At 36.1% G+C, this 6915-nt stretch overlaps 1 pseudogene; it reads right to left on the bottom strand.

The window, feature by feature from the left end:
* Positions 1–5529: 5529 nt before the first annotated feature.
* LOC128593593 (suppressor of IKBKE 1-like) lies at positions 5530–6361 on the bottom strand (annotated as a pseudogene).
* Between the last annotated feature and the right edge of the window lie 554 nt (positions 6362–6915).

Raw genomic sequence — 6915 nt, 5'->3', positions numbered from 1 at the left:
TTTACTTTTCTAATTTGATGACTTTTTCTATTCTTGTCTAGTTGTCTGGCTAGGGCTTCCAGCACTATGTCAAATAGAAATGGGGAGAGTAGGCTACCTCAGCTTGTTCTTGATTTTAGAGGTAATACTTTTGGTATTTCAAGGTTGACAATGATATAAGTGATGGGCTTTTAATTTATGACCATTATAGGGTTGAAAAAATTCCTTCAGTATCTGTTTTTTATTTTTTGTCATCTGAGGGTATTATGGGGGTACAAATATTTTTGGTTTCATGGATTGCTTTTATAGTGGTTGGGTCATGGTTGTCAGTGTGCCAGTTACCCAGGTAATGTTTGTTATACACATCAGGTAGGTTTTTGCCCATACCGCACACCTCTGTTGCCCCTGCTTGATTTCCATTGATTTATACCTCCTTCTAGGCACATGTGTGCTCACGGGTTAGTTCCAATTTAATAGTGGATATATGTAGTGTTTGTTTTTTAATTTATACCTTACTTCATGTAGGAGGATGTCTCTACTTCCATTCATATTGCTTCAAAAAGCATTAAGACATCCTTAATGGCTGAGTAGCTTTCTGAGGTATACATATACCACATTTTGTTAATGCCCTCATGAACCTATCCCTGGAGCTGTGTTACTAGGATGACATAAGTAGATCTAGGATCTAGGTTCAAAAAAGTAGATTGTTAAAAGATGAATAAAATTTTTAGAACTTAAGCTAGATAAACAGGAGATTACTTTCCTCAAGATTTTTCTCTTTTTTTCCCTTTTAAAATTTTCATTTAATTTGAAATCTTAAAGGAAGTTGCTAGAGAATATGCTTTCCAAACCTATATTTTTAAAACAAAGATGTCATAAGAATTATACTTTGGGAAAAAATAAAAAAGAATTACACTTTGGGAGTAGACACAATTTCATTTAATTGTGAATACCCCTAGTAGATTGAATTTAGAATAGGATAATTTTTATTCTCAGCAACTGATTAAACAAGGATAATATTCTGATGTACATTCTTCAGTATCATTTGAATCCTAAATCCTCTATTATAAGTTAATAGAAAATGTATGTATTTCTAGAAAGTTCATTACATTTTCTGTTACAAACTATAGCTCTTGGCCCAAGCATAGTGAAACCTGGAGAGCCTTTTGTATCCACACAGATCTAGCAGATTGAAAACTGCTAGAAGAAACCCAAAATGCAAAACTGATTTTTACCATTGATAACCTGGTATTTTCTGGGACAGCCTGGGAGACTGAAGGCAGGGGGATGCTAGGCTAGAAAAGCCAAGTGAAATCTCCCACAGACTTGTGTTTCCTTGAAGATAAAATCCTACTGGACAGTAGAGGCCTACAATAATGCAACCAGTTTCTCCCTGAAGGCAGGCCCCAGATTTTGAATTTGCACAGGGCAGGAAGTTTCTGAATTAAAATCTGGATGGAGCATGGCTAAGGAATTATAAGAAACAGAAATAGGCTGATTTTTGCTAACCCCTATCTCTGCTCAGTCCCTGGGTGCAAGGACAACCACAGCCCTTGGCAAAGAAGGGCAAAATTTGCTTGGCCTTGATTTTTAATATGGTGGCACAGCTTCATAATTCTCCTGACCTTTTGGGTTTTAAATGAGAGTCAGAAAGTTACCAGAGTATAACCCACTCTATCTACCTAATAAAGGAAAAGGGGAACTGTGTGGTAAAGACATCATGCAGAGACTTTATTGTTCTCTTAGACACAATCACCAGCATGCAATCAAATATAATAGACATCTGAATAGGCAGGAAAATGTGACCAAAGTAAGAGAAAATAAATAATAAACCACATATCCACAGATATTTGATTTAGCACACTAAGAGGAAAATGTAAATAGTTAAGAAAAATGAGCAAAGTGCATGAAAACATGAAAACTATTTTTAAAATTCAACAGAGAAGTAGATTTTAAACAGCAATAAAATTGACAGTCTAGAATAAAAATATACTCTATCTAAAATTAAAAACTAATTAGAAGTCTCTTTGCCTTTTTCTCGTCACAACAATGTGGCTATTCATTGTCTATGGCAAACCTATCTTACTCTGTAAGTTTATACCTTGCTCTTACTCTGTAAACCTGCCTTTCTCTTTACCAATAAACTTGGTTTAAAAAAACTAATTATTTATGTTTCATGGTAGCCTGGATAAAACAGAATACAGAATTAATAAACCTAAAGAAAGTCAGTATAAAATATGTAAAGAGAAGCACAGAAAGAATAGCAATAACAAAACAGAGAGAGAGAGAAAAAAAAAATAAAACTCTGGGAACCACAACCAAAGATTTAACATATATTCACAGTTCCGGAGGAGAATAGAGGGAAATTGGGGCAAGAGTGATATTTGAAGAAAAAAATACCTATCTTCTAAAATTGATGAAAGATATCAATCTGCAGATTCAAAAAGTTTGATAAACCCCAAAGAATTAAAACAAACATGAGAATATGGACACATCTTAAAGTATAGAATATCAAATCAAATGAAAGAAACAAATCTTGAAAAGAGCCAGAGGAAAAGAATACATTACCTACAAAGGAGAAACAATTATACTGATAGCTGAATTCTCAAAGGAAACTGAAAGACAGAAGACAAAGAAGTAACATTTTTAATTTGCTTGGCTTGGGGGGAGGGAGTAAAAGAAAAACTGCCGATCTAAAATACTACACCCAGTAAATATATTCTCCAAAAAATAAAAGTGAAATAAAGATGTTTTCAGACAAATAAAAGTTTAATTCATCACCAATAACTTTGCACTAGGAGATGTACTAACGTAAGTTCTTCAGGCTGTAGAGAAATGAGCCTAGATGAAAGTTAGTAGAAATTGCAGGAAGAACGTTAGAGCAATAGAAATAGTAAATATAAGATTATGTTGACTGCTTAAAAAAATAGTTAAAATAGGGCAGCGCCTGTGGCTCAGTCGGTAAGGCGCCGGCCCCATATACGGAGGGTGGCAGGTTCAAACCCGGCCCCGGCCAAACTGCAACCAAAAAATAGCCGGGCATTGTGGCGGGCACCTGTAGTCCCAGCTACTCGGGAGGCGGAGGCAAGAGAATCGCTTAAGCCCAGGAGTTGGAGGTTGCTGTGAGCTCTGTGAGGCCACGGCACTCTACCGAGGGCCAGAAAGTGAGACTCTGTCTCTACAAAAAAAAAAAAAATAGTTAAAATAATGTATGAGACTTACTACATATGTAAAAGTGAAAACATATGAATATATGACAATAATAGCATGAAGGACAAGAGGCAGTAAGTGAAGTTAAGCCATAATTGTAAGCTCTTTCATTGTTCAGGTAAAACTTGAGGAAGGTGTTGTTTTATATGAGGTTCAATTAAGTTATGAATTTATCCAAGAAGAAGTGCTACATACCTCATTGCTGAATATCACTATGGTCGCCTTCAGTGTACTCCCCTTGGGAAGCTATGCACCTGTGCCAGCACCTAGTTCATCCTTCAAAGCAATTTTGGAACTCTTTTCCTAGAATGGCCAAGAGAACTGTCATCATATGAGGTCTGACAATTAAGTTCGAAAACTCATTCTTGAAGACATGTTTTTAAGGGTGTGCTAGGTGCTGGCATCAATGCATAGCTTCCCAAGGGGAGTACTTTGAAGGTGATCATAGTGACATTCGGCAGTGGGGTATGTAGTATTTATTCTAGGATGAGTTTGTGAACAGCAACCCTGTAGTTGCTCAGGAATGCATTTTGGGAGTAAATATTAGTGAAAGGAATCAAAGGAATTATGTGGAATAAATACCTCAACTCTTCATTTAATAAAGCAATAATTATCTAAAATATTCACAGTTTTAGAGAACAATAAGAATTGAATATGATGAGAATTGATGCTCTTCATTTTAGAAATATAATACCCAATAAAGGTCAACATTGAAAGGTAGGACATATAGAAGTGGTTAGAAACCAGCACACAATAATACCCTTTATGACTAGTTTAATATCTGTTCCCAACTTCCCCCTTCCATTTAAACTTAATCCCCAGCACATAGCATAGCATCTGGTATGTGTCAGATTCTCAAAAGAATACCTTCTGAATAAATAGACTTGCCTGACTTGCAGTGCTACCTTAGCACTGTCTCAGCTCTGTTTCCATATGTGTCTTTTTAGTTTCTCTGAGCATAGGGGCTGCACCTGATGTGGCTTCTGATTCTCCCACAGCAAGTGTGGTTCACGCAGAGCACACACTGATAATTTTAGAGGCACAGAAGCAGGACTTTGTACTTTTTTTTAGCACCTATTATCATTGGTAATATGAATGCTATATGATAATATACAAATTGGTAAAGTGAAAATCATCTTTGAACAAAACTTGCCTTTTGAAAAACATATTGAACAACGATCATGATGCCCAGCATTCTACTGGGTGCTACATGTGTAATATTTCTCTTTTTTTTGCCATGTCCAATTTTCTTTTTTTATTAAACCATAGCTGTGTACATTAGTATGATCTCGTGTATTATTTCTCATCCTAAAACATCTTTCCAAAATGACAAGCCACAGACTGGGAGAAAATATTCGTCACACATATATCTGACAAAGAACTTGTATCTAGAATATGTAAAGAACTCTGACACCTAAATAACAAGAAAATAACTCAATTTTTAAATAGGCAAAAGATTTGAACAGACATCTCACCAAAGAAGACATACAAGTGGGAAATAAACAAATAGAAAACTATTCAACATCATGAGTCATTTATGGAAATGCAAATTAAAACCCCAGTGAAAAACCACTACACTCTCACTAAAATGGTTAAAACTTAAAAGACTGTCAACAAGTGATGACCATGAAATAGAGCCACTGGAACTCTTATATGCTGCCATTGGGACTATAAAAAGGTACAATAACTTTGAAAAATAGTTTAACAATTTTTTTTGTTTTTGACTACTTATATTTAATAGAATAAGTAAAAGCTACTTTTAGCATTTGAATTAAGTGCACATATGTGCGTGCACATACAGAGGACAAGTTCCTCAGCTTTGAACAATATGAACTTCACATATGATAATTATACTGTCTCTGAGAAAAAAATCGTTAACTTACTTCACGTATGTTTACTGGGGACTAACAGTAGTTCTCTCAAATAAAGAGTAAAGACACCAGGTCACAAAGTGCCAACTCTCAGCACCAGAGAGACTTAAACCTTCACAGGTGAAATGACGTTACAAATCAGAGACTCGCCCAACTAGTTCTGTGGAACTATTACTTTTCTCAAATGGAAAAAAAATCCAAGTTTATGATAAATACATTTAAAAAGTTAGGTCTCTTTTAAAAATCCTTAGAAGTGTATTTTATAATGCTATATAAAATAAAATTGCTGGTTTATAAGAAAATGCTCAGTTTCAGAGTTATGAAAAACGAAATGAACTGGAAACACAGATTACGTAAACTGATGTCCCAGAAAGGAAAATTAAAAGCAGTCTTTTGGAGAAAGAAGTAGTAAAACTCAGTGAGTATTTGCCCTGATACACCTGAAAACTGTTTTGTGGACAGCCAATACTGAATGGAAATTCTAAAACGCCACCTGATACCTTTAATCAACACTAAATCAAGTCTGAGGCAAGGCGCCGAATGGACAATAATTGAATGGGAAGATAGTAACTCCCTTCCTTGATAGATAATCTTTAGCCATCAGAATTCAGTTATTTGATGTCTTGGGAAGCAGTGGCCATTGAGTTTTCCTTTCTGATCTGTAGAGACTCACTGCCGATGGACAATAATTCTCGAAGTTCCTTATTTTCAAGCTCTAATTGGGCTAGTTTTTCCTGAATCTTACAAAACTGGTCATCATCCACCTGAACCGCTTTCCTCATCACTTCTCCCATTTCACAGATTCTGTCAATCTGACTTTCAGTTTCTGCAGAGTGAGACTGGTGAGCTTTCAGGACTGGTTCAGCATCCACTGCTTTTTTTAGCAACCATTAATTGTAACATCTGTTTCCCTACTTGCTCCTGATGAGTTCCAAAGCATCCTGGTGTTCCTCCAAGGAAACCCACAGCTCTCTGTTTTCCTGCTGCAAGTCTCTAATCTGTGTGTTCTCTTGGGACAGCAGAATGTGAGGTTTGTATTTGGTCATGTCCTTCATATCGGATGCATCCTCTTGAAACTGGACAAACACAGACAGACTAAGCGCGCTGGTCTGGAAGCGCCCTCCCCGCCTCTCGCATAGCGGCCTCTCGCATAGCGGCCACTCGCCGGTGCAGGGCCGCTGACTGATCCACCAGCATCGTGTTCCCGCAGCCTCTCCAATAGCGTTTTGGCGTCTGTCAGGATTTTTTCGATGGTGCAGCTCATATCGGCGGCAAGTCCCCTGTCCAGCTCACCTGTACGATTTGCTCAAATCTTCTCTGAATCGGTCTCAGCTGTACCTAGTTTAACAATTTTTAAACTAGATTGCAAGAGGGACTTTACCTAACAATTGCAATCAGTGTAAACTGGCTTATTGTACCCTCAATGAATCCCCAGTAAAAATAAATAAATAAATAAAACAATTTTTAAACTAAACATATACCTACCATGACCCAGCCATTCCATTTCCAGAGGAAAAAAAGAAGAGTATGTCCTCACAAGACTTACACACAAATGTTCATAGTATTTTTATTTGTAAAAGCTGAAAACTAGAATAAATGTTCATTAGAATAAGAATACGTAAAACAGATTGTGATGTATTTATACAATAGAGGATATTTGGCAATAAAAAGCATGATTTGTACAAATAATCAACACATTGAAAATGGCATAAATGTATTATGATCTATGTAAAAAAGACTTAATAAAAAATTGTAATGTTCTTTAGATTTTATAGGTATGCAAATAAATAATTTGTCAATAGCTATATTTAAAAAAAAAGCATGAACCATTGATGTATGTAAGGTGGATAAATCT

The sequence above is a fragment of the Nycticebus coucang genome, chromosome 9, assembly GCF_027406575.1.
Source record: "Nycticebus coucang isolate mNycCou1 chromosome 9, mNycCou1.pri, whole genome shotgun sequence".
NCBI classification, from domain to species: domain Eukaryota; kingdom Metazoa; phylum Chordata; class Mammalia; order Primates; family Lorisidae; genus Nycticebus; species Nycticebus coucang.
This window is presented reverse-complemented; position numbering and strand designations above follow the sequence as displayed.